Source organism: Passer montanus, unplaced genomic scaffold (genome assembly GCF_014805655.1).
Source record: "Passer montanus isolate IOZ18808 unplaced genomic scaffold, ASM1480565v1 scaffold667, whole genome shotgun sequence".
Lineage (NCBI taxonomy): Eukaryota > Metazoa > Chordata > Aves > Passeriformes > Passeridae > Passer > Passer montanus.
Window position 1 is genome coordinate 4618 of NW_024371782.1, and position 8534 is coordinate 13151.

Genomic DNA, 8534 nt, shown 5'->3' on the forward strand with positions numbered 1-8534 from the left:
GCTCGGGGGGGGCTCGGGGCAGGGTGAGGATGAGGAGGCTCGAGGCCAGGAGGAAGGCGCCGGCCGCCAGGAAGGACACGGTGAAGTCGCCGGTGACGTCGCGCAGCCAGCCTGGGGGAAATGGCGGCGTTGGGGGGTCTGGAACCCCCAAAACTGGAGGTTCTAGGTCACCCAACGCCATTGCAACCCACTGTCAACCCCCCAAAATGGGGTCATGGGGGGTTCTGGGTCACCCAACCCATCCATGACCCCCCAACCCACCCTTGGGTGCCCCCCCCAATGGGTTCTGGGTCACCCAACCCATCCATGACCCCCAACCCACCCTTGGGTGCCTCCCCCAATGGGTTCTGGGTCACCCAACCCATCCATGACCCCCAACCCACCCTTGGGTGCCTCCCCCAATGGGTTCTGGGTCACCCAACCCATCCATGACCCCAGCCCACCCTTGGGTGCTCCTCAACGGGTTCTAGCTCACCCAACCCATCCATGATTGCTTAGCCCACCCTTGGGTGCTCCCCCAATGGGTTCTGGGTCACCCAACCCAACTGGAACCCCCACCCAAGGTTTCTGTACCCCCCCTTGGGTTCTAAGTCACCCAACCCCTCCATGACCACTTAGCCCACCCTTGGGTGCCCTCCCAATGGGTTCTAGGTCACCCAACCCCTCCACGACCACTTAACCCACCCTTGGGTGCTCCCCCAATGGGTTCGGGGTCACCCAACCCAACTGGAACCCCCACCCAAGGTTTCTTTACCCCCCACCAGCGGGACACGGCGCCCAGCGCCGGCGTGAAGGCCAGCGACCAGCCCAGGCCTGCGGAGACGGGGCTGGGTCAGGCGCCGGGGGCACCGGAGGGGTCTGGGTCATCCTGTGGGGTCTGGATCAGGCTCTGGGGTCAGGGGACATGGGGTCAGGGGAGGGTTGGAAGGGTTGAGCGTTCTAGGTCATTCCATGGGGTCAGGGGAGGGGTCTGGGTCATCCTGTGGGGTCTGGATCAGGCTCTGGGGTCAGGGGAGGGGTCTGGGACATTCTGTGGGGTCACGGGAGGGGTCTGGGTCATTCCATGGGGTCAGGGGAGGGTTGGAAGGGTTCTGGGTCATCCTATGGGGTCACAGGAGGGGTCTGGGTCAGGCTGTGGGGTCATGGGGATTGGGAAGGTTCTGGGTCAGGTTCTGGGGTCACAGGAGGGGTCTGGGTCATCCTATGGGGTCAGGAGAGGGGTCTGGGACATTCCATGGGGTCTGGGTCATCCTATGGGGTCAGGGGAGGGGTCTGGGTCATTCCATGGGGTCACAGGAGGGGTCTGGGTCATTCTATGGGGTCTGGATCAGGCTCTGGGGTCACGGGAGGGGTCTGGGTCATTCCATGGGGTCAGGGGAGGGGTCTGGGTCATCCTGTGGGGTCAGGGGAGGGGTCTGGGTCAGGGTCTGGGGTCAGGGGAGGGGTGTGGGTCATCCTATGGGCTCACATGATGTTTGAGAGGGTTCTGGGCCATTCTGTGGGGTCGTGGGAGGTTTGGGAGGGTTCTGGGTCATTCTATGGGGTCGTGGGAGGTTTGTGAGGGTTCTGGGTCATTCTGTGGGGCCACGTCATGTTTGGGAGCATGTTAGGTCATTCTATGGGGTTACACAAGGATTTAAGGGTTCTGGGTCATTCTCTGAGGGTCACACGAGGTTTGGGACAGTTCCAGGTCATTCTGTGGGGTCACATGGTGTTTGAGAGGGTTCTGGGTCATTCTATGGGGCCATGTGAGGTTTGGGAGGGTTCTGGGTCATTCTATGGGGCCATGTGAGGTTTGGGAGGGTTCTGGGTCATTCTATGGGGCCATGTGAGGTTTGGGAGGGTTCTGGGTCATTCTATGGGGCCATGTGAGGTTTGGGAGGGTTCTGGGTCATTCTATGGGGCATGGGGTCAGGGGAGGGGTCTGGGTCATCCTGTGGGGTCAGGGGAGGGGTCTGGGTCAGGGTCTGGGGTCAGGGGAGGGGTGTGGGTCATCCTATGGGCTCACATGATGTTTGAGAGGGTTCTGGGCCATTCTGTGGGGTCGTGGGAGGTTTGGGAGGGTTCTGGGTCATTCTATGGGGTCGTGGGAGGTTTGTGAGGGTTCTGGGTCATTCTGTGGGGCCACGTCATGTTTGGGAGCATGTTAGGTCATTCTATGGGGTTACACAAGGATTTAAGGGTTCTGGGTCATTCTCTGAGGGTCACCTCCGAGCTGCAGCGCCGCTAGGGGGCAGGACCCCACCCAGGCGGCGGCGCGCGCCGGGGCCCCGAAGGCGCCCCCTAGCGGCGGCAGGCAGAGGCCGAGCGCGCGCGCGGAGCCGCTGACGAGCGCCACCTGCAGGAAGGCGGCGGAGAGCGCCGGGAGCGCGCCCGGCGGGAACGGGCAGCGGCCCGCCAGCGTGAGGGGACACCGAGGGGACACCGGGACACCGAGGGGACACAGGTACACAGGGACAGTGAGGGGACACCGGGGGACACGGGGATACCGGGTCAGTGAGGGGACACTGGGCTGTGGGGGTCAGGAGGTCACAGGAGCGCGCCTGGCGGGAACGGGCAGCGGCCCGCCAGCGTGAGGGGACAGCGAGGGGACACAGGGACACTGAGGGGACACCGGGGGGACAGCGGGACACTGAGGGGACACGGGGAGACAGGGACACTGAGGGGACACCGGGCTGTGGGGTCACAGGAGAGCGCCTGGCGGGAATGGGCAGCGGCCCGCCAGCGTGAGGGGACAGCGGGACACAGGGGGACACGGGGAGACAGGGACACTGAGGGGACACCGGGGGGACACCGGGACACTGAGGGGGCACAGGGACACTGAGGGGACACCGGGACAGTGAGGGGACACCGGTACGCAGGGGGACACAGGGACACCGGGGGGACACGGGGACACCGGGTCAGTGAGGGGACACCGGGGCAGTGAGGGGACACCGGGACAGTGAGGGGACACCGGGACACTGAGGGGACACCGGGGCAGTGAGGGGACACCGGGACACTGAGGGGACACCGGGGCAATGAGGGGACACCGAGACAGGGAGGGGACACCGGGACACTGAGGGGACACCGCGCTGTGGCGTCACAGGAGAGTGCCCGGCAGGAATGAGGACTGGGCTGCCAGCGTGAGGGGACACTGAGGGGACACCGGGACACTGAGGGGACACCGCGCTGTGGCGTCACAGGAGAGTGCCCGGCAGGAATGAGGACTGGGCTGCCAGCGTGAGGGGACACTGAGGGGACACCGGGACACTGAGGGGACACCGGGGCAATGAGGGGACACCGAGACAGGGAGGGGACACCGGGACACTGAGGGGACACCGCGCTGTGGCGTCACAGGAGAGTGCCCGGCAGGAATGAGGACTGGGCTGCCAGCGTGAGGGGACACTGAGGGGACACCGGGACACTGAGGGGACACCGGGGCAATGAGGGGACACCGAGACAGGGAGGGGACACCGGGACACTGAGGGGACACCGCGCTGTGGCGTCACAGGAGAGTGCCCGGCAGGAATGAGGACTGGGCTGCCAGCGTGAGGGGACACTGAGGGGACACCGGGACACTGAGGGGACACCGGGGCAATGAGGGGACACCGAGACAGGGAGGGGACACCGGGACACTGAGGGGACACCGCGCTGTGGCGTCACAGGAGAGTGCCCGGCAGGAATGAGGACTGGGCTGCCAGCGTGAGGGGACACTGAGGGGACACCGGGACACTGAGGGGACACCGGGGCAATGAGGGGACACCGAGACAGGGAGGGGACACCGGGACACTGAGGGGACACCGCGCTGTGGCGTCACAGGAGAGTGCCCGGCAGGAATGAGGACTGGGCTGCCAGCGTGAGGGGACACTGAGGGGACACCGGGACACTGAGGGGACACCGGGGCAATGAGGGGACACCGAGACAGGGAGGGGACACCGGGACACTGAGGGGACACCGCGCTGTGGCGTCACAGGAGAGTGCCCGGCAGGAATGAGGACTGGGCTGCCAGCGTGAGGGGACACTGAGGGGACACCGGGACACTGAGGGGACACCGGGGCAATGAGGGGACACCGAGACAGGGAGGGGACACCGGGACACTGAGGGGACACCGCGCTGTGGCGTCACAGGAGAGTGCCCGGCAGGAATGAGGACTGGGCTGCCAGCGTGAGGGGACACTGAGGGGACACCGGGACACTGAGGGGACACCGGGGCAATGAGGGGACACCGAGACAGGGAGGGGACACCGGGACACTGAGGGGACACCGCGCTGTGGCGTCACAGGAGAGTGCCCGGCAGGAATGAGGACTGGGCTGCCAGCGTGAGGGGACACTGAGGGGACACCGGGACACTGAGGGGACACCGGGGCAATGAGGGGACACCGAGACAGGGAGGGGACACCGGGACACTGAGGGGACACCGCGCTGTGGCGTCACAGGAGAGTGCCCGGCAGGAATGAGGACTGGGCTGCCAGCGTGAGGGGACACTGAGGGGACACCGGGACACTGAGGGGACACCGGGGCAATGAGGGGACACCGAGACAGGGAGGGGACACCGGGACACTGAGGGGACACCGCGCTGTGGCGTCACAGGAGAGTGCCCGGCAGGAATGAGGACTGGGCTGCCAGCGTGAGGGGACACTGAGGGGACACCGGGACACTGAGGGGACACCGGGGCAATGAGGGGACACCGAGACAGGGAGGGGACACCGGGACACTGAGGGGACACCGCGCTGTGGCGTCACAGGAGAGTGCCCGGCAGGAATGAGGACTGGGCTGCCAGCGTGAGGGGACACTGAGGGGACACCGGGACACTGAGGGGACACCGGGGCAATGAGGGGACACCGAGACAGGGAGGGGACACCGGGACACTGAGGGGACACCGCGCTGTGGCGTCACAGGAGAGTGCCCGGCAGGAATGAGGACTGGGCTGCCAGCGTGAGGGGACACTGAGGGGACACCGGGACACTGAGGGGACACCGGGGCAATGAGGGGACACCGAGACAGGGAGGGGACACCGGGACACTGAGGGGACACCGCGCTGTGGCGTCACAGGAGAGTGCCCGGCAGGAATGAGGACTGGGCTGCCAGCGTGAGGGGACACTGAGGGGACACCGGGACACTGAGGGGACACCGGGGCAATGAGGGGACACCGAGACAGGGAGGGGACACCGGGACACTGAGGGGACACCGCGCTGTGGCGTCACAGGAGAGTGCCCGGCAGGAATGAGGACTGGGCTGCCAGCGTGAGGGGACACTGAGGGGACACCGGGACACTGAGGGGACACCGCGGGGAAAATGGGGAAAAACGGGGAAAAACGGGGGAAAATCGGGGAAATGCTGGGGGAAATAACGAGTTCTAGCTGAGTTCCGGGAGACCGGCACTGCCAAGAGCGTCACCTGCACCGTGAGTCACAGATTGGGGCCAAAAACCGGGATTTTGGGCAAAAACGGGGAAAAAATCGTGAATTTGGGGAAAAAATGGGGAAAAACGGGGTGAAAATGGGGAAATGGGGGGGGGAAATAACGACTTCCGGCTGGAGTTCTGGGAGATGGGAACGGCCAAGAGCAGTGCCTGCACCGTGAGTCACAGACTGGGGTGAAAAACCGGGATTTTGGGCAAAAACGGGGGGAAAATGGGGAAATGGGGGGGGGAAATAACGACTTCCGGCTGGAGTTCTGGGAGATGGGAACGGCCAAGAGCAGTGCCTGCACCGTGAGTCACAGACTGGGGTGAAAAACCGGGATTTTGGGCAAAAACGGGGGGAAAATGGGGAAATGGGGGGGGGAAATAACGACTTCCGGCTGGAGTTCTGGGAGATGGGAACGGCCAAGAGCAGTGCCTGCACCGTGAGTCACAGACTGGGGTGAAAAACCGGGATTTTGGGCAAAAACGGGGGGAAAATGGGAAAAAATGGGGAAAAAACGGCAAAAATTTGGGTAAAAAGGGGGAAATCGTGGGGGGAGCAACGAGTTCCAGCTGGAGTTCTGGGAGACGGGAACGGCCAAGGCAGCACTTGCAGCGTGAGTGGGGAAAATGGGGTGAAAAACCGGGATTTTGGGCAAAAACGGGTAAAGGGGGGAAAAAAATGGGAATTTGGGGAAAAATGGGGAAAATTGAGGAAGAAATGGGGGAAAATGAGAATAATGGGAACAGCAGGAACAGCCAAGAGCGGTGCCTGCACCGTGAGTGGGAATTGGGGCGAAAAACGGGAAAAATGGGCAAAAAGTGGGTGAAAAAAGGAAATTTTAGGAAAAAAATGGAGAAAAATGGGCAAAAAAATGGGGAAAATAATGGGAATAATGGGGACGGTCCCAAGAGCAGCACCTGGACCGTGAGGGGGGAAAATTGGGGTGAAAAATGGGGGTTTTGGGAAAAAATGGGGAAAAAATGGGAATTTTGGGGAAAAAACGGGGGAAAATGATGGTAAAAATTGAAATAATGGGGAAGAAATGGGGAAATGAGGAAAAATGGGGGAAATGGGAATAAAACAGGGAGAATAATGGGGAAAAAAGGGAAAAATGGGGAAAATTTGGGAATAATGGGGGAAAAAGCGGAAAAATTGGGAAAAATGGGAATAAAAATGGGGGGAAAAGGAGAAAAATGGGAATAAAAATGGGGGAAAAAGGGGAAAAATTGGGAAAAATGGGAATAAAAATGGGGGAAAAAGGGGAAAAATTGGGAAAATTGGGAATAAAATGGGAGAAAATGGGGGGGAAAGGGAAAACTGGGGGGAAATGAGGGGAATTGGGGGAAAAAGGGATTTTTGTGGGATTTTTGTGGGATTTTTGTGGGAGTTTTGTTTGGGGGTGGAGTTTGATTGGGATTTTTTGGCTTTGGGTTTGTTTTGATGGCGTTTTAAGGGGTTTTTTGTGTATTTTTAAATTTTATTTTGATCATTTGGTATTTTTTCTTTGTTTTAATGGGGTTTTTATGGGGTATTTTCCATTTTGGGTGTTTTTTATGGGGTTTTATTAGTTGCTATGGGATTTTTTTTTTTTGGGTTATTTTTATGGGGTTTTTTCTCTCTGGGGGGGTTCCCCGACCCCTCCCAGTAACCCCCAGTCCCCCCCAGTACTCCCCGGCCCTGAACAAGCTGAACTGGGGGGATTTGGGTTTGTTTTGAAGGGTTTCTGTGGTTTTTTAATGGGATTTTTTATTTTTGGGGTTATTTTTATGGGGTTTTTTTGGGGTTTTTTCTCTCGGGGGGCTCTCCCAGTAACTCCCAGTCCCCCCCAGTACTCGCTGGCCCTGAACAAGCTTCACTGGGGGGGTTCCTATGGGGTTTCTATGGGGTTTCCATGGGATTTTAGTGGGATTTTTTGTTTCTGGGGTTATTTCTCTGGGGTTTTTTTTGGGGTTTCTGTGTTCCCCGACCCCTCCCAGTAACCCCCAGTCCCCCCAGTACTCTCCGGCCCTGAACAAGCTGCACTGGGGTGTTCCTATGGGGTTTCTATGGGGTTTTTCTGGTTTGGGGATGATTTCAATGGGGATTTTTTGGTTTTGGGGTTATTTCTATGGGGCTTTTTTGGGGTTTTTTCTCTCGGGGGGCTCTCCCAGTAACTCCCAGTCCCCCCAGTACTCCCCAGCCCTGAACAAGCTGCACTGGGGGGGTTCCTATGGGGTTTCTATGGGGTTTCCATGGGATTTTAGTGGGATTTTTTGTTTCTGGGGTTATTTCTCTGGGGTTTTTTTTGGGGTTTCTGTGTTCCCCGACCCCTCCCAGTAACCCCCAGTCCCCCCAGTACTCTCCGGCCCTGAACAAGCTGCACTGGGGTGTTCCTATGGGGTTTCTATGGGGTTTTTCTGGTTTGGGGATGATTTCAATGGGGATTTTTTGGTTTTGGGGTTATTTCTATGGGGCTTTTTTGGGGTTTTTTCTCTCGGGGGGCTCTCCCAGTAACTCCCAGTCCCCCCCAGTACTCGCTGGCCCTGAACAAGCTTCACTGGGGGGGTTCCTATGGGGTTTCTATGGGGATTTATGGAGTTTAATGGGGTTTTAATGGGATTTTTTTGGTTTTGGGGTTATTTCTATGGGGTTTTTTCTCTCTGGGGGGGGTTCCCCGACCCCTCCCAGTAACTCCCAGTCCCCCCAGTACTCCCCAGCCCTGAACAAGCTGCAGTGGGGCGTTTCTATGGGGTTCCTATGGGGTTTCTATGGGGTTTTACAGGATCTTAATGGGATTTTTTGATTTCTGGGGTTATTTCTCTGGGGTTTTTTTGGGTTTTCTGTGTTCCCGACCCCTCCCAGTAACTCCCAGTCCCCCCAGTACTCTCCGGCCCTGAACAAGCTGCACTGGGGCGTTTCTATGGGGTTTATTTGGGGTTTTGGGGTGGTTTTTATGCAGTTTTTATGGGATTTTTTTATTTTTGGGTTATTTCTCTGGGGGTTTTTTGGGGTTTTTTCTCTCGGGGGGCTCTCCCAGTAACCCCCAGTCCCCCCCAGTACTCCCCGGCCCTGAACAAGCTGCACTGGGGTTCCTATGGGGTTCCTATGGGGTTTCTATGGGATTTTAATGGGATTTTTTTATTTCTGGGGTTATTTCTCTGGGGTTTTT